Below are 20,148 nucleotides of genomic sequence, written 5' to 3'. Positions count from 1 at the left end.
ATTTCCAAGTTTAATTTCTCACTTTCCCCATATCATTAAGTAATGAGGATGTCTGTTTAATCCACTAACGATACAGGGATTTTGCAACCAGCTGGGAACCAAGAAATCTGTTTTTGGTTCAATCCTAGCCATTGCATGTGCTGTAAACAAACCAAAACAGGGTGTGTTGGGGAAGAGAGGCCTGTAGCTCAGCTCCTTTTCACTGGCTGGGGATCACAAAAGAAACATTGACTGAATCTCAGGAATGAAAAAGTAAAAGTTCATTGCCTTCAAAAAACAGAGGGCCACCAGCACATAATATATGTACAGAACTGGGTCACCACAAGGTCGGGAACCATTCTAAACATCTTAGTGGAGATTTCCAAAATAAACCACTGAGCATGAAATGCATAAAATAACTGCTGAAAAAGTAATACAGAAAAGGAACAATGCACTCCTCTCTGACAGGCTATTTAGATTGCATGAGTCATAAATGACCAGGAAATGCCCTATCTACTAGGATGCCTTTGCTTGACCTGACCCAGTAATTCCAAATACAAACTTCTATATCTGCTCTCATGTCCAGTTATGGACACCTACTTATCACTTATGCACTCCAGTATTTATGTCATCTGATCACTGGAAAAAGGAGCAAACCAGCCCATTCTTGCAGCAGACCAAACAGCAGGACAAATGCCCGTTCTGATGGCACCCTAAGTCAAAATTAAGTCCCTTTGACTTCAGTAATTTTGCCTTTTCACTTCAATGTGTCTACATTCATTGGAACTAACACTGAATTTCATCTCTAAGATAGTTAGTAAATTTTCAAATATTGGTCTGCCTTATTAGAGGTGATGCTACCCTTACAGGTTTTCCAGCACTGTTGACATTTCCAAAGCAATAACATTTTCTAGAACGTGATAATACTGTGCTTTGATACTTGCTCTTGCTACAGGGCATCTGGCAAGAATTATATCCGATCACTGTTCACAATTTGAAAGTCAATTATTAATGAACTTTAATTGGTTGCAAGTACAATAACAGGAAGTGGCTAATTGTGTGCTTTGTGTAATTATCTCCAGGTTTAAACATACCAAGGGTAGAAGAAGATAAATATGTTGAATCCCGCATCTGTTTTGAATCCAGCATTTGTGTCTTTATTAACATTATTATTATCCCAGTACATTTGCTTTCTGGAGCTTCCACTGATCATTTTCATGATGATCAGTTGTTCTTCCTTTCTTTCTTCCCCATATGACACCCACACAGGGAAAAGGAGCAGCTTGTTGTTCTATGCTATTGCAAAAATCCCCCCTCCCATTAACTCTTTTTCTTTTGATTACAATACTTTTTGAGAAAGAATTAATATCACTTGACTTTATGGCTGTCACAGCCAGTGATCCTGAAAATCCCAGATAAAATTATGCAGTGGGGTCTTGACTTAAGAACGGCTCGAGTTAAGAACATTTTGACTTAAGAACCACTCTCATAGGAAAATATTGACTTGACTTACATACTTAGATTTGAGTTAAGAACTGAAAAAAAAAACACGTGGGAGGCAGGGAAAGTGCAAAATTTGAACTTTCAGTTAACTGTTGGCCAGTGAAAAGGGTGCCTGTCTGCTTCCTCACTCCTCCCAGCGTTTAGAGAGTGGATTGGGAGACAGTCTTCAGACTGCCTGGGACTGCCTGGACTGTATTTTCCCTGCCTTTCCTGAACCTTTCTTGACCTAAGAAAAAAAGAAACAAAATATCCCCCTCTAGTGGTCGAAGGCGGAATAGCAGCTTCCCATTAGTTTCTATGGACGGAAAAGAGCAGATACGGATCAAATGGTTCTCAATGCATTCCTATGGGAAATGCAGATTTGACCTGAGAACTTTTTGACTTGAGAACCGCCTTCCAATACGGATTAAGTTCTCAAGTCAAGACCCCACTGTATGCAAAAACTGGGAACTCTCTTGATTTTTACTTCCAAAGTATAAGTATTCATTCATTCACCCTAAAGCAGAGACAAGAGCCTCTCTTCACACCCTGCCCACAGTAGCATCTCAAAGGAACCCAACATAGCACACTTGCAATGCAGACAGTGATTCCTTCCCATAGGTGCTAAATTTTATGTGTAAAATGAATAAAATGTCAACCCAACTGGCTCTTGCATCTGGAATGGAAGACAACACTTTTGATTCTTTATTCAAGGCAGCAAAATGTCTTGGGCTGGTCCTATGCATGTTAATACATTTATATTAGTCTTCAGCTTGCCATTATCCACTGTGAGAATGAATAGTAAATGTCCTTGATATCTGCTTCTACCAAGCATGGATGCACAAAGCAGCTCTAAAAATATTTGCAGATATAATAGAAGCCCTAAACTCAAAACATAACAAAAAACACCAAAACACCTGCTCCAGAAGGGCAACAGGAAATACAGGTAACAATTTTAAAAAATGAAGGCTAAAGTACTGCAATGGCAAGCTAGCTTGGGAGGGGGAAGAACCTCAGCAACAGATTGACAGTAAGAAACAAAACTGGCTAGCATTGCTGTCATTGCAGATTGCCTGTTGAGAGAACAAGCAAGCATCCTGCAATGGTTTTCTTCTTCAAATGGAGGCTAGGAAATCTGCATCACATGCCTACTGTCACATCTTATAACTAACAGTACTGGATTTTTGTCTTTTAAACATGAGACAGAAATAAGGAACTGTCAGATAATTCCTACTCCAGTTCACAAAACACAAGCACAAATGCAGTCTGATGTCAAACTGAGTCACCTTAAGTTAGTGAAAAGGAGAATCAGCAAACATGACTGTTTTAGCAGCAGCTGTGTTGATCAAGAAGCCACTGTTAGCTGGCCTTCTCCAAAGCCTGCTAGGTAAAGTTAATGACCTCTGAGCTAAAGCATATTCTTGAACATCATTTGCTTTCTGAACGCTTGGGAAAGGGGAAGGGAATGTATATAAATGAACAATCCAATTCTGTGTACAGTGGTGCCCCACTTAATGATTACCCCGCTCCACGATGAATCCACTTAATGATTAGGTTTTTGCAATTGCTTTTGCGATTGCAAAACGATGTTTAGATAGAAAAAAAAACTTTACGATGATCGGTTCCCTGCTTCGGGAACTGATTTTTTGCTTTACGATGATCAAAACAGCTGATTGTCGGGTTTCCAAAATGGCCACCTGCTGTTCAAAATGGCTCCCTGCTGTGTTAGGAATGGATTCTTCACTCTAAAGGGAGCAGAAAATGGCTGCCCTATGTAGGATCTTCACTTTACGATGAGGTATTTCGCCCACTAGAACGCATTAACCGGTTTCTAATGCATTCTAATGGGCTTTTTCTTTCGCTTAACATCGATTTCGCTCTACAGCGATTTTGCTGGAACGGATTAACGTCGTCAAGTGAGGCACCACTGTATTGCTTTAGCATACAGATCATGGTCAATTACATAATAAAAACAGCATAGTACAAAACAATAAACAAAATTTGAGTTAAACCTCTGTTCAGATTTAATATGTATTATACATATCTAAGCATAAACATTATTATAGTTAGTAGACTTAACTATAAAGTAGCAGTTCAGTGACAGGAATCTAACTGACAGTTTGATTAGCGGCACAGGAAGCAGACTTTGCCCCTGGTCACATGAAGGGAAATGTTTTCTAGTTCTTCCGATACTTTCCATACCTCTGTTGTACTGAATTGAGGTCACTTGGTTTATATCCTGGGATGGCCGTCCCAAGAACTTTTAGGGGTACCTATTTATTTCCTCCTGTTTGAATTGTTATGGTATTGATCTGTTTTCTCTCATTTATATATAAATGAGAGAAAATAGACGAAGACCATATAATATTTATCAATATACTGACATATCAGGAACATGATTCTCTCTAAGGTATATGACCGTGTGAGTGTGTGTGACTCCACCCCGTCCCTCTGCACAGCTTTCCTCCTCCCCTGTGCAACCATAATGGTCATTCCCAGCCCCTGCTAATCCAGTCACAACACCCCGTGTGGGCGGTCAGACTCACCCACAGAGGATTAAACCCCAACCAGCAGGACTGAAAATTAGAGGGAACACTGATCAGGAAGGGGGTTCTGTTTAGGAAAATGTCTTCTGTTGCACTGGTAGCTCCTGCAAAAATGCATTGCACTCAATGGACTTGCGATATCCACGCAGCAGCGCTGGTGATCACCCCTACCTCCTGGTGGCATTGGCATACCAACATTTCAATATATCTTCCCATAGAAATAAAAAAAAAATACTCATCAATAATGTAATGGCGGTGGCTGCCGGTGACATGCTTTTACCAACATATCCATGTATTGGGCATAACAAAAAATTAATTAATATGCGTGCCACAGTAATGACGGCCACCTTCCTGGCTTCGATTCTGAAAAGAGGTGTGGCAGGTCATGCACACAGGCAATCCCGGTAAGGAACAAAGGTGCAAAATAACACAATCCTCCTGGTGATGAGGAAATGTTCCACAGTTGCACCACTGGCCGGGAAAATGTCTCGATCTTGACCGTGCGTCGTGTGACCAGAAAAAGAAGCAACAAATTAACTGGTGGATAACTAGAGAACATTTCCCTCAAGTGATCAGGGCCTATGTTTTAATAAGAATAGAAACAAACCTCACCAATAAAAATGTGAAAAAACTTGTCCTTGTCTTAAACCAACACCCAAAATTTGTCTTGACCAGTTTTTCCATTGAATTGTTCCAGTATAGACCTCGATAGCCTTATACAATCTGCAGCAAATGGGGAACAGTAAAGTGTGATACATACCAAAGTTCTCTAATGATTTATGATCACAGAAACATATTCCCTTGTTATATGGAATTCCTTTTGTAGGAGCCTTCTAAAACAGCAAGTGGCAGCACATCTAAACGTGCCTTCATGAAAGCTTTTCTGTGATCACAGTTCATTATGCAAGTAGAATAAGATGGAAGGGTCAAACCTTGACAAGAAAACTTTTTACAAAGAGGTGGAGTTCTTGAGGTGCCTAATAAGCCTACATCTGTTTGAACACAGAGATCTAACTGTCCTTGCTTTTATGTGAGTTTTGCTGCAGAGAAGCTGAGGTGTCTCACATACACTTCAGAAAAACCAAGTTTAGTGAAGAAATTCAGTAAAAAGGTTTTCCAAAAGCCAAAATTTATCACTCTGTATGATAATGTTAAATCTGAAGGGGCACAGAATAGAATTTTCACCAATAGTTCCTAAATTCATGATTGGTATTAATGCCATTCCCAATCTAACTGGAGCTGTAAGGGTGGGAGTGGGAGATGGCAGACAGATTTATTTTGAATTACTTCTAATGGTTGTACATTGCCAAGACCCCAAACTTCACCTCTTCACCATATCTGATGGAGTAATTTCATTTGGTAGAATTCACCAAATATCCTCCTCTAGTTCTGCAGAATCTGAGTATGCCAAACATTCTGGGGGAAAGTATATCATGACTGGAGGTGGCTGCCAGTTTCTTCGCCTATGTACCTGGTGTATGTCCGTACAGTGATTTCATCCATCTCTTTTCTGAGGTCCCCATTTCTTACTAGCCAGGGAGATGTTCCTTCTCCACCTTTGCTCAGAAAACTATGAAAATCTGGATCTCTATTTCACGAGTGGCATCTTCTGAGGATCATTTTTTTAGATTGGCTGTCTGTCTGGAGGTTGAGCTTCAAAGACAGTATGACAGAATAACTAATTCAATGATGTCTTAATTTTTGAAAAATATTTATACAATTCAGCACTTTAATGAGATCTAGAGTATGTTTTTTTATTTTTTTTTATTTAAATTATTTTGTGCCACCTTTCTCCCCAAAGAGGACCCAAGGTGGCTAACAAAAGATAAAATAAGAAATTTTAAAACCCTATATAACTATCACACTTAAGCATACCTCAAGATTTTAAAAATCAAGTATTAAAACAATTGAAAAACATTTAAGAACTTATAAGTTAAAGGTTGCTACTCATTTTCCAGATGCCTTGAACTAAAAATACCTGCCTACGCACACAAGGACAACAGAATTGCAAGCAAGCTGGTAATATGATGTGTAGCCTAATACATTGGGAAAAGGCTAGTTTGGTTGGAGTTCTAGAGAGATGCATTTCTTAGGAGCATTCATTCAATCAATACTCATTATTTATTTACAGTCATTAAATTAAGGAGTGGTCTTAACTGACCAGATAGGCGGGATATAAATAAATAAAATAAAATAAAATAAAATAAAATAAAATAAAATAAAATAAAATAAATAAATAAATAAATAAATAAATAAATAAATAAATAAATAAATAAATAAATAAATGGCTTAACGATTACCCTGTATAATGATGAATCCGCTTCACGACGATGTTTTTGCGATTGCAATTGTGATCACAAAACAATGTTTTAAATGGGTTTTTTTCGCTTTGCAAAGATCGGTTCCCTGCTTCGGGAACCGATTCTTCGCATTACGACGATCAAAACAGCTGCTTTTCAAAATGGCTGCCTGGTGCTCAAAATAGCTCCCTGCTGTGTTTTTGGACGGATTCCTCACTCTACAGGCAACGAAAATGGTCACCCCTATGGAGGATCTTCGCTGGACAGTGAGTTTTTCAGCCCATTGGAACACATTGAATGGTTTTCAATGTGTCTCAATGGGTTTTTTTATTTCACTTTTTGATGTTTTCACCCTACAGCGATTTCGCTGGAATGAATTAACATCGTTAAGCGAGGCACCACTGTATTTCATTTATTTTAAATATTTTTACTCCGCCTCTCTCCTTAAAAAGGGCCCAAGGTGGTTTACACGATTAAAAAACAATAGTTAAAGCTAAAAACAATATGTAAATACTTTAAAGGATAATAAAAAGAAAACCACTTTGAGAAATGGTAGACAAAAGCAATATTAAAAACATGTTCAAAGCAGTAAGGCGTAAAAATTCATTTAAAATGTCACTCAGGCAGTCAGTCACTGAGGGAAAGCCTGCCTGAAGAGAAAGGTCTTTGCCCTGCTTGCAAAGATGGGGCCAGCCACCTGTGGGAAGGAACCAAAGTCTGGAGCAGCAGCAGAGAAGGCTCTCTCCTTTGTCCCCATCTGACACACCTGTGGAAGTAGTGGGATTGAGAGGAAGAGTTCTCCTGATGTTCTGAACGCTCAAGATAAAGAGGGATGCGGTCCTTGAGATAGGTTGGCTCCAAGCCATTAAGGGTTCGCTTGGCCCCAAGTCATCATAGGTGAGAACCAGTACTTTGAATGGTGCCCAGAAATGGGTTGGCAGTCAGCAGAGCTGCTATTACATGGCAGTTATGTAAATCCTAGTCAGCAATCTGGCAGCCACATTTTGAACCCGTTGAACCCCACACAGAGCATGTCACAGTAATTCAGCTGAGATGTGACTAAGGTATGTGTCACTATAGCCAGATCAGACCTCTCCAGGAACAGGGGAAGTTAGTACACTTGTTTTAACTGTGCAAAAGCACTCCTGGCCTCTGCTGAAACCTGGGCATCCAGGCTCAGAGATGAATCCAGGAGCAGCCCTGAGCTGCACACCTGTGTTTTCAGAGGAAGTGTGACCCCCCCCCCCCACTCCACATAGGCTGCATCCCTGTTCCATGATCAACCTTTCATTTGACCGGAAGAACCTCTGTCTTGCCTGGATTAAGTTTCAATTTATTCACCCCTATCCAGTCCATTACTGACACCAGACACTTACCTAGAGCTGAAACAACTCCCTAGATTTAGATGGAAAAAAAAGAGAAAGAGCTGGGTGTCATCCACATACTCCTTTTATGAAGGAATCTCCATTGCTCATTTCTATCACTGTAGGCTGAGCTGAATCCCCCAGCTGGGAGGAGGCCCCTCCTCCGCAATCCCAGCTGGGGGACTCGGACTCGGCAGCTTCTCACAGCTTTGAGGCATGGCATCAATCAGCTGGTCGTTGGCCCACCAGTTGCTTGGGAAAAGCCACGCCAGGGATCCCCTAGCTAGGAGGAGGCCACTGCAGCTGCCACCCACACCTCCTGACAATACAAGGTTATTCATGGGCAGCAGGCGGGGGTGATCGGGCAGTAGGGGAAGAACCGAGGGGAAAGAGGATGAGAAGGAAAGCGATTGGGGTGAAAAGGGAAAGAGGGGATATGGGGTGCTAGTGGGAAGGCACTGGGACAGGTGATTGAGGGAGTGGGCAGCTGGCTGAGCCACGTGGATGTGCATTTATTTTATGTTTATTTCCTGCTATCTGGTATAGTGCTGTATCAGACAGCAGGATTTTTTTTTTAAAAAAGCGGCAGGGGTGTTCACATACGTGGAGTCAATTCCAAGAAATCAGTTCCAGATCCTCCCCAAAATAAACGGACTTCTGGTAAGGGAGCAGAATAACTCGGTCCCCTGGCACAATAGATTGTGTGTGCATGTGCCTTGCATGTATGCTTAAGTTAGTGTTTTGATTTTTTTTTTTAACCAGAACACACTACAACAGTTTTTAGCAAGTGACTACAATAACTGCCAACATAAAGTACTTCTCCCTACCTGGCAAAACATATTTGTACAATTGACTTTATTAAAACAAAACTCTCATGAAGAATAATCAAGTGCCATCAAATCAGTTCTGATGTATAGTGACCCTTTTTAGAGTTTTCTAGGTAAAGAGTACCAAGAAGTGGTCCTCCAGCCATTGATAAGCCACAGATGTGGGCTGGCTGGATAGCCCAGTGATTTCGGTACTTGGTTTTTGAGTTCAATTCCCCACTGTGCCTCCCTGGAGAAAAGCTGGCCCGCATGGCCTTGGGCAAGCTGCACAGTCCCAGGATGCCCCCAGAAGAAGGGAGAGGTAAATCACCTCTGTGTTAGTGGGCCCTTAGTATGCTTATTCTTCACTGGGTTATGTGGAGACTATTTTCCCCTTTAGTTTCCATCCCCAGTATGTCTTGCTAAACTTCTGTTGACCACATGATCCCCCACATTGACTACTAGTTCCCTGTTAACAGAAGAACAGATCATTTGTGCTATATTAATACTGGTAGTCAACAGAGCTTGCCAATGTTACTTTTTTGGGCTTAAAATCCCCAAACAGCCTGAGCACTGGCTTCTAGAACTATAGCTTTTTTTCCAAGCTTTGGTATGCAGAATGATTCAATACAATGACTGCTATATCAACAAGGAACTCTCCCTCATAATGGCTAATTCTATCGGGATCCAGAATGGGGTAAATAATCCATTTGTTTTTGCTCTTCAAATGTTAATTTTGTCTCAAGCAAGCATTTATTTTGCACAAATCTCCTTGATACAGTGCGGTCTCTACATAAGAACTTAATCCGTATTGGAAGGTGGTTCTCAAGTTGAAAAGTTCTTATGTTGAATCTGCATTTCCCATAGGAATGCATTGAAAACCATTTAATCCGTATCTGCTCTTTTCCATCCATAGAAACTACAGTGGAACCTCTACTTAAGAACTTAATCCGTTTTGGAATGGTGTTCTTAAGTTGAAACGTTCTTAAGTTGAAGCAAATTTTCCCATAGGAATGGATTGAAAACCAATTAATCCGTTCTGGCTGGTTTTTTGTTATGTAGAGGTGCGTTCGTACATTGAAGCATTAGTTCCCATAGGAACTAATGCAAAGCTGGTTAATACGTACTCTACCACTAGGGGGAGAATTTTTTTTTAACCTAAGATGACCTAAGGTTAAAAAAAGAGCAGGAAAGGTTATTTTTCCTGTTCTTATCTTGGATTTCTGTTCTCAAGTAGAAGCAAAATTTAGCAAATGGAGCTGTTCTTAAGTTGGATTGTTCTTAAGCAGGGACGTTCTTAAGTAGAGACCCCACTGTACCTCTAATTCCCGTACATTTTTATTGCCTGCTGATTTCAAAAGAGAGCCAGGCACTCTTGTGCTTGTAATGTCGGTGGCTTGCACCCAATCAGCTTCACATTTCCAGACATTCTGCTATCCTTCCAAAAGAACAGATCTTCCAGTTTCAAGGGAGATCGTCAAAAACAATGTTACATCCATGGTCACACAAACATTTAAAATCTAATCTATTTTAAATCTTATGTCCTGGCTCTGCCGGCTCACAGAGCTGTCTCTGCTTTGGAAACACAGAGCACTGCCTAATATTAACATTTTTAAAAAATCATTGTCATCCTGAGCAAGGTAGTCATGGGAATTTAATTAGAATGTTCCTAATTATGAAATTGAGCAAGCTTCCAGAGAGCTGCAAAGGAGATTCCTTCTTTGCAAATTCAGAAAGGGTTGACATGATTAGCCATCAATTCAGTCTGTGATCCCTCACTGGTCAGCATCACCTTTATGACCTGTCCAGGAAACACTGCCCTCACTCTATCCTCCTTTTGCTTTTCCTCAATGACACAGTCCAAATGAAGTTCTTGTTCTCCCTGAGAAAGAGAGCGCAAAGAATAGTTTTAGAAGAGGTAGTCGTGTTAAGCTAGCACAAGGAGTTCCTGCATGATGACTATTGACAGATTCTCATGCACAGAAGCTAGCACTAGAGGCTTCTACCATATGTTTAGGGCTCTTTCTTCTGCACTATCTCCTAATGGTTTTCCTGAAGCAATATACATCGGGTATGTATGTATGTATGTATGTATGTATGTATGTATGTATGTATGTATGTATGTATGTATGTATGTATGTATGTATGTATGTATGTGCGTGCGTGCGTGCGTGCGTGCGTGCGTGCGTGCGTGCGTGTGTGCATGCATGTATTTTACCTGGGTGTGCATTTCTTGTTACTCTTGTTTAATATCTACAAGCTCAGTATTGGTAAGCTATACTACAGGTATATGCCTAAAATATTGCTAACAGAGTGGTACTTGATGCATGACTCCAGGGTTCTCAATCCCTCAGTCTGCATAGGTCCTGCTTCCAAAATAGTCATTTTCCTAGTGATACTACTGTGTGCTGACATGCACATATGTACAACCTCCTCTCACCCACAACTTTCGATGTGATCTTTGGGACTGAAGAGGTTGTTCACTCTGATGTAATCAGTGCCTGATGAAAACTGCAAACTTTTAATATAAATTTAACAGTCACTGGGATGCAGCAAGACATGTATTTTCTGTGTAAAACTGGATGTTTACATTTTCTCTTCACAAACAGGCACTATTTGACAAGGATCTGAGGAACAAAATATACTTTGGATATTACATATAGGTCAGCTATCAGAACACATTTTCAGTAAACACTTCCTATGCCACTGCAACCATGAATATCTGTGAACATTTTGTCACACTTAAGACTTCTTGTCTGACAAAATGAGCAGCTAAAGTCTTACAGCAGACTGCTGGTTTGACTCTAAAACATAATTTGAACTGTGTGATTACTATAAATAAAGCAGAGATTTCCCCTTGAAAAACCAACACTGATGTTCAGATTTAATGTAGAAAATGGACATGTTTGGTTATTTATTGTTTGTTTCACTTTTATCCCACCCTTCAGCCAATATATCCTACCAGATATATTGGCTGAAGGGTGGCTTACAATACAGATATACTGTAATAAGACAGTGCGTTTCCGTAGGCTTACTATCTAAAATTTGCAGTGGAGGCAGCAAACTTAAGCTTCCAAAGTTTGCCCCTCAGAATTTCATTACAGAAGGTTTACTTAAACTAATTGTCATTCTATAAAGCGTATCACCATGTTTTATGTATAAAGCATATAAGCATATAACCACAGAAAGCATATACATACCGTACTCAGGGGCTTCATAGTGAGGACCAATCACCTAGTTCTAGACAGTAGCTTCCAGCCCAGAATGTAACCATTTTGTTTACATTTGGCACAACAGAGACAATGCAAACATTATGGTTCTTTCTAAAATGTCATCTCATAATGATGCAACCTATATAGTTCAATTGCCATAACTTGCTGGTCTACATCTGCATTAGTAAAAATGGCCTCTTATCTCAGGAAAAGTGTGTGGCAGTGTGAACAGGCCCTTGTTCTGCCTCTTTAACAACACAGTAATTTGCTGTCCACTGCTGATTCTGTAGGTGGTGTGCCTTGCGTCAATGGACTTTGTTGTGGCGGACGTCTGTGGCTTCCTCTGGGAGCAGCGTCAGTTCTACCCATAGGTCTGGGTCAGGATCACACATGTGGACTGCCTTCTAGGCTTCTTTGGAGGGTGCTTCCTTTGGATCAAGTTCTTCAGTTCAACATGCCTCTCAGGCCACTGCATCAGCCCAAAAGTCCTTCTTTGTGGTAATTGCCCCCTCCTTTAGTAGGACTCCTGCTTTGGCTGTACCTGCTGCCTCTAGGGCAGTGGCAGTGAATCTTTTTGGGCCCAAGTGCCCAACCTGGGGAAAAAAAACCAAAAGCCCAGCGGGTGGCGGGTCGCTGCGGAACCAGAAGTGGCAGTGGCGGAAATGGAAGTGGTGGCAGAAGGGGGAATCCCAGGCACGGAGGTGCCTCGGGACCCCACTCAGGATCCGCCACTTGCGCCAGCTGCTCCAGATCCTGGCCCATCGCCTGTTGAAGTGCCAGCACCACAGCGGCAGCCATCTCCTGAGGTTTGGCTGGGGGGGGGAGTAGAGATCCGGAGACTTATGGCTCGCATGCCTGCAGAAAGGGTTCTGCATGCAAGCTGTGGTATGTGTGCCATAGGTTCGCCATTGCTGCTCTAGGGTGTATTCCTCTGCCTCATTGTTCCTGCCCCAATTTACCAGGGAACTGTGTGGGGGAAAGACTGCTGCCCATTATGCTGTGGTGGGGAGCCCACTGGTCAGGCCAATGGAGCTCTTACCAGCCCCCAGACAAGAACAGATATTCCCAGCTGCTCTACAGCCTTTCTGAGGACTACCAGAGCATCCAGTGGTCCACAAACCACCAGTTTAAAAGCTCTACTCTGGAAAAAACTTCAACAATCTTGCTATCCTTTTCTTGCTGCTACTGTTGCTATAGAGAAAGTCACTAAAGCAAAGTGGTAGCAATCACAAATGGAGCAACTGGGTTACAGTTAAATGATAATAGACTATTTCAACTTTTACCTCAGAATGTTGCTCTTCTCTGGTCCAACATGACATCAGCTACACTGTGGCAAAGAGTGAAGCCCTACTAATGCTTTTCTTTCTTCTTATCTAGGCTGTTCATAATTCTGTGACATGTAACAAGGCCTTAAAACTAATACATTCAAATGTGTTTATTTTTTTTAAAAGTTATATTACAAGCTCTTTTCTAATTTCTATAGCTAGATGGCTGGTACATCTAAGTAGCCAAAACAGAAATACAATATATATAAGTACATATATTGAACTGCTGCTTCTGGAATACTCCTGAAAACATGGTCATCTCTGACCCAAAATGGACATTACTTGCAATACAATAAATGCTCCAGGAAACAGATGAAACTGGTGGCACTTCTGCCTTTACACCTGTTGTCTCCATGAGGTAAATTGTTCCTACTGGACAAGGGCTTCTTTAATCCAAAATTGAATTCATCCTATTTAAGCGCTAACCATCTACTCATTTAAAAAAAAAAAAAAGATCACATGCAGTAGCGACCAGCCAATGAAAGATACATTGGGCCAAAATTCAACCATGCCTTTATGGCTGAAAATACGGAAAAGTTTTTGTCCAGAAATATACCACAGAACCTATACATTATTGATTGATTGATTGATTGATTGATTGATTGATTGATTTGATTTGATTTGATTTGATTTGATTTGATTTGATTTGATTTGATTTGATTTGATTTGATTTGCCCATTGCTAATTGTGGCAATTGTGTTTTCAGAGAGTTTTAGATTTCCGCACAGGCAGAGTTCCAGAGATCTATCTTATCAATATTCCCGCAACTACTCTACTTAGACAGATATTCAGTACCAGTGTTCTCCATTCTGCTGATGAAGTGATTAATTAATGGAAGTGTATCAACAACAAACAGAATCGTCCAGCAAGAGTATGTTGGTTGTTGTTCTGAAAAGTGACCTGTCCCATTTCTACATAATGGGATGGTAGAGGCTCCAATAAGGGGATGTTTTTCCTAGAAAAGATATGAAAAACCATTTGATCCTATACATGCTTCAGACTACAGATTCAGCAGCCTCTCACTCAGGTAAGTGAAGCTGAAGTACAAAAGTTCTTGAGCTCCTTCTCTAAAACCTAAAGAATCCTGATGCTCACAAACTTGGAAGGAAGGAAGGCAGGTTATATAATTTGAGAGGTTGTTTAAGCCTAGTCTCATAAAGCTGGTCACTCCAGTCTAAACTATAGAGCCTCATAGTGCCGTGGTTAAACTTCTGTACTGCAGCCAAAACTGTGCTCACAACTCAGAGTTCAATTCCAGATAGCTGGCTCAAGGATGACTCAGCCTTCCATCCTTCTGAGGTCAATAAAATGACTACCCAGCTCGCAGGGGTGGGGGCAATGCGTAGCATAATTAACTTGTAAACTGCCCAAAGTGTGCTTTAAGTGCTATGGGGCAGTGTATTAGCAGAACTCTTTGGTTTTTTTGCTTTAAGAAATGACAGCCTAAACCTGACTGGCAAAGCTGTCCCTCTCCCTGTTAATTTCCTTCAACTTTTCATGCTATGTGAGAATTGTTATTGATTTGTGTATTTGGGGCAAGAAAGGCTTCCTCAAACATGCTTTGAGTGTTCAGCACAAGTGCTGTAATTTAGATTTAACAGAAAGCCTTACTTACAAAGTTTAAAATATTTGATTGACAGCAAGTCTGGAATTCCAATTAATATAGGTTGTGGAACCTAGCAAAGTTGCTGAAGATACCATTTTTGCACAGATAATGTAGAAAGACTTGCATTGTCATGACTGGTGAGTGTAATTCATCTGGCTTCAGTGTTTTAGTAAAGCCCAAAAGATGTATCTTCCTCTGCAGGAAAATGCAGAGCCCTTCGTAGCATATTAATTTGCATTTTAACATTCAAAAACAGATTCCAGTCTCGGCTATTTATGAGCTTGTTGACAAAGGGCACATTTCAGATGACAAAATGACTGACAAGCTTATTACTATTCCCATCTTTATAATCTTATTTGGCAGAGAATAAGTGACAGTTTACCTAATACCTGTCACCCTTCATCCATTAGTTGTAAACCACTCAGATACAAAGGTTCAAATTGGATCAAAGCAGCCATAGTTCATGCAGCTTGGACACTCTGCACATTTCAACAATTCAGGTGTGTCTTACCACTGCACTGCTTCGAAGTTACGTTCTTGCGCATAGCAAATTTATCACATATTATCCTGCTTTTCTTTTACATTGTTAAAAATGAAATCTGTATCCCCCTCCTCTATCAATTGAGTCAATACTTAAGTAACTGTGTCTTTGGGGTTATTCCCCTCGCAATAAGTGCTTGCTGCTGGCATTGGTTATTGTCTTCCATCAGCCTTTGTCCCCTCCTTAGATGTTAAAACTTTGTGTCATAATAGAAACCAACTTGATTTCATTTTAAATGGCTTTTAATATTTTATTGTACTATATTGTAATGGACTATATTATATTGTTTATATTGTTTTATCCGATGTATGTTACAACAGCCTGTATGCCACACAATAAATGTATTTTGCTTGCTTGCTTTTCTTTTAAGGCAAGCCTGTAGAACATTTACATTTTGAGATATTTTGGGGTACAGCTCACACAGTCACTTGCCATGCTGTCTGGCAATTGTACTCCTGGAGGATCAAATGTTCCCCACCCCCCAGCTCTAAGAGTCGGTTGTGGCATACAGTTTATCAGCACTACAACTCCATGAGGTAAGTTAGCATAATTCCCAACTTTCTCATCCAATAACTTCCATCAATAAATGAAATTTGATGCCCAGATCACTCTGAAATGGCTCCAGGTTCCTTCCTTCCTTCCCAGTAGAAAGACCCAAGGCAACCTACAGAAGTTTTTAAGCTACAGTAGGAACCCAATATCAGCAAGGGATTGGTTCCAAGTCACCACAACCCCTGTATGCCAAAAAAAAATGCAAGTATTGAAACAATATATAGAGCACTGGTTCTTAACCTTGGGTTACTCAGGAGTTTTGGACCGCAACTCCTGAAGCCTTCACCACCAGCTGTCCTGAATAGGGTTTCTGGGAGTTGCAGTTCAAAAGCATCCGAGTAACAAAGGTTAAGAACCACTGATATAGAGCATAGTCTCTGGTTCTATCTAGTGGTCAGTTCTGGCAATACACCTTGGAAACACTGATTTCTAGGGTTTTTTTCAGACAATGGATAAGTGAAACTGCAGGTAAGCTGCACCCACTGGAGGGGGCGAGGTACCGAACCATGCTGTTTGGCTTGGAAACAAACTATGTCAAACCACCAAACCAGCAATTTGTGCCCATGTCTAGTATAGAATATTCAGAAGTGGTTTACCAGTCCTTTTGGGATATTTCTAGGACTGTGCAACTTGGCTAAGTCTACATAGGCTGGCTTGTCTCCTGAGAAGCAGACTATGGGATTGATCATCCAGCCACTGGTTCCTCAACCCAGTACTGTACCAAACTCACTAAGGTATCCAATCAGCTGATTACAAGTTGGTCTAAAAGGAAATATCTTTGGCTATCAGCAGAAGGACTGCAGAGGGGAGTCAGTCAGTCTGGTCTCTTGTAGAAGAGAGTTCTACAACTTGGGAGGAGGCACCAGAAAGTGCCCACCAGAGAGAGCAGGGTGTCAAACCATGGAACACCTGTTCAGCCACCCACCAAATCGATACAAACCTCAAACCAGCGGTTCAGACCCATCTCTAGCTATGGACAGTTTCAACAGATTTCAGTATGTCTTTCAATTTGGTGAAATCTGAAACCAACACGTTATCTACTATACTACAGTGTATCTTTAAAAAATAATAATAACTTCAAATTTTATAGCATAATTCTCATTTCTTAAAAAAAAAACCCAGCATGCATATTAAAAATGCATACTTTAAGGCAACAGGAATATTTTGTGGGAATGCATGTTTAAAAAGAGTGTGAATTGCTATATGTTTTATTATAAATCGCATGATGGAATAATAGGACAGAATCAAATAAGAAATGCATACAGTATTTCTTGTAAGCCGCCCAGAGACCTTTGGGTAGAGTGGGTGGCATATAAGCAAAATAAATAAATAAATAATTATGAAGACAGGGGCATACAGAGATTTAGAGGCACTATTAGAAGCATGCAGAGGTATGTCCACATCTCCCTATGTGAGCCTTTCCAGGGAAGATGTTCAGGGAAGGCTTGTCTCTCTGAACCTCTCTGCCCAGTCCTCATAGATACACCTGCTGAGGAAACATAAGAGGCCCTTTGGTGGCTCTGCCAGGTTGTGGATTTTCCTTTCATGGGAAGTGGAACCCCCTCCCACTTGTCTGTCTGCCAGCAGAGAAAGATCTTCCTCTTCAGGCAGGCTTCTTGTAAGTAACTGGTTGTTAAGGAAGGGAGTTTTGTATGGGAAGTGTTATACCGTTTATCTTTTTTAAAAGTTTTAAAACCAAAATTATGTCTTATTGTTAGCCACCCTGAGCACCTTTTCTAGCAGAAAAGCAGTGCATAAATTAAATATATAAAAAAGAAAACTAGTTCACATTTTGCTATCTTCTTGCCTAAGGTGAATCTCCTCACCTTGCTTCATGAATTGAGCAACCTGAGGGGTCTCTGAATTAGTCTGAAACCTGACAATTTATTCACAGGGAGGAAAGGCCAGCAACAGTCTGAAGACCTCAGAAAAGGCAAGAGCCCTGGTGGAGAAAAACCATTAAAAAGCAGCATCTCACGCCTTAGCTAATCAGAACAAACTACCTGGTGAGTGACAGAGCTGTTATGAACCTGTCAGTCATTGTGGAAATGTGCATTTCTAGTCTCTTGTTCTGGGAGGAGCGGGGGAGTCTTTGAGCCTGTTCTGGAGAGGTGGAAGACCGCAGGCTTCTGTTAAGCCTTGGGGTGGACAGGAGCACAAGATGTTTAAATAGAATATATTGATTTGAGGGCAAGGGGACAAACCATTTCCATTTAAAGATTAGCCATTAGATAATGGCTGAATGCAGGAAGCATGACTGCCACCCCTCAGCATCATGTTATAAACATATATAGTTATGCATTGGCCCACTTTGGGAGCATATGGGTAAGTAATACTGCTGATGAAATACCTCACTGTGGGGACTCCGCTCTCTAATTTAGTGTAGCTTGTCCACTAGCTCCATGACAACTTTGTAGAATAAATTGGTTCTATTATTACCCACTTGATAGTTGGGTTTGTGTGTCAGTTTTTTAGGTCACAGCATGCAGTCATTTCTGATTGCAAATTGATTTACAATTGTTTGACTTTTTCACACTCTAAAGCCACAACCTCTGCACCTCTGCATGGCAGTAAGCTCCACTGAAAAAGGTGAGATATACGTCTGAGTAGATGCATTTAGGATTGTGCTGTGAATGTCTTTTAAATATCAGCATTGTTTTTAAGCAGATTGCTTTGAATACAATTGCTCCTGACCTAACATTTTTGTGCTATGAACTGTGAGCCTCAGCGATTCTCAGCCAGAAGTCTCAGCTAGAGAGTAGCCCCACTGAATGAGTCAAAACTTGCACAAGTGTAGTGGTTTTATTCTTGTTGGGACTAGTAATAGGATACTGCCCAACGATTTTAAGTGGGATTGGAGCCATGGAACTAGAGTTCTGAAAATGACAGTTTGCTGCCATTTGCTGGCCATTTAGGCTTTCAGATCCACACATCCATATGGCCCGAGGAATCTATCAGCTTATAACTATGGCAGCAAATTAATCTCCAAACCAAATCTGGCATTGCTAAAATGTATAGCTTGGCCTTCACTCACAGACATTCGGACAACTCATATACCTGGGGACTGAATAAACATCTCTAGTGATAATTTTCTTTGTATGTTTGAAAACAGCATCAGTGGCAAGCCAATCCTGATACTCCAGATAGATTTCCCAGTCAGTTAAGAAACTGGTGTCATTTTACTATTATCAATCAATTAACTGATGTGACATCAGCCAAAATGGTTTAATCAACAGACTACCATAGCAAACATCTGACTCCTCTATCTGATTTTTCTCATTCTTCAGCATCTAAACAAATTATCATTACAGCGACCATCATTTTATGCATCATTAGAAAGATGCTTCTGGTTTTGAAAACTATTTCGTTTGAAAATGAAAAGGAGAATGAAATCTTTCTTTGGGATTATTATTTCACAGGATGCCTTCATGGGTCTATGATAATGCATGCTTTTCTCCTCTTTGTTTTCAACTGTGGGCAAATTGCAGCACTCCAGGTGTGGTTGAACTACAACTCCCATCAACCCCATTCAGCAGGCATTATAACGTTTGGAAAACCAACATTTTCTCACAACCATTCTAATCTATCCTTGATGATCCACATCCTCCATGGTTGCAACACTAAGATAGCATGCAGTTTAGATTATCTATAGAATTTGATATTTTTAGTGAAAAATCCATCCAAATGTGCAACAGTAAGTTATTTTACTGAATTCCCAGTGTAGGGTAATGGATGCAGTGACAGAGTAGAACTCTGGAGAACAGGGTTCAAATGCCCACTCAGCCATGGAAACTAACTGGGGGAGTGGAACTCATAAAACCACTCCTTGAAGATCTCACTTACCTTGAAAGCACTATTAGAGTTGCTATAAGTTGGTTCCAACTTGATGGCAAAGAACACACACATTATTTCAATCTTCACACATCCATAAAAGCTTTCTTGCAGGCTGCTTTAAGAAAATTTGGTTTAAGATTCCACAGAAGGAAAACTCCTATAAAGAAATATTACAATGATAATTATTGATTACTAGGATGAGGATTTTTATGACATGTCTTTTTTTTCTGCAAACTATATTTGAACTTATCAGTAAATTTAAACATGTTTATGAGTAATCGGGTGTGGATTACATTGTTTTTATTTTGCGTGGGAAGCAGAGATGGAGACTCCAATGACTCAACTCAGACTTGACTCATGTTTTTTTTAATGACTTGGACTTGACTTGTGACATGGAGTCTTTTTCCCAAGTCATTTTTCGAGTCCCTATTCTTTTAGTTTTAAAAACAATCTTGTTTCACTTTTCTTTTAAACCGCTCCATTTTCCGATTGGAACCCTCTGGTTTAACAGGCTGCAGAGGGAAATTACTTTTTCCAGGCTTCCTTCTCTCTCTCTCTCTCTCTCTCTCTCTCTCTCTCTCTCTCTCTCTCTGTGCGTGCG

This window comes from Pogona vitticeps, chromosome 5, assembly GCF_051106095.1.
Source record: "Pogona vitticeps strain Pit_001003342236 chromosome 5, PviZW2.1, whole genome shotgun sequence".
Classification (NCBI taxonomy): domain Eukaryota; kingdom Metazoa; phylum Chordata; class Lepidosauria; order Squamata; family Agamidae; genus Pogona; species Pogona vitticeps.
Note: the sequence above shows the minus strand (reverse complement) of the source record.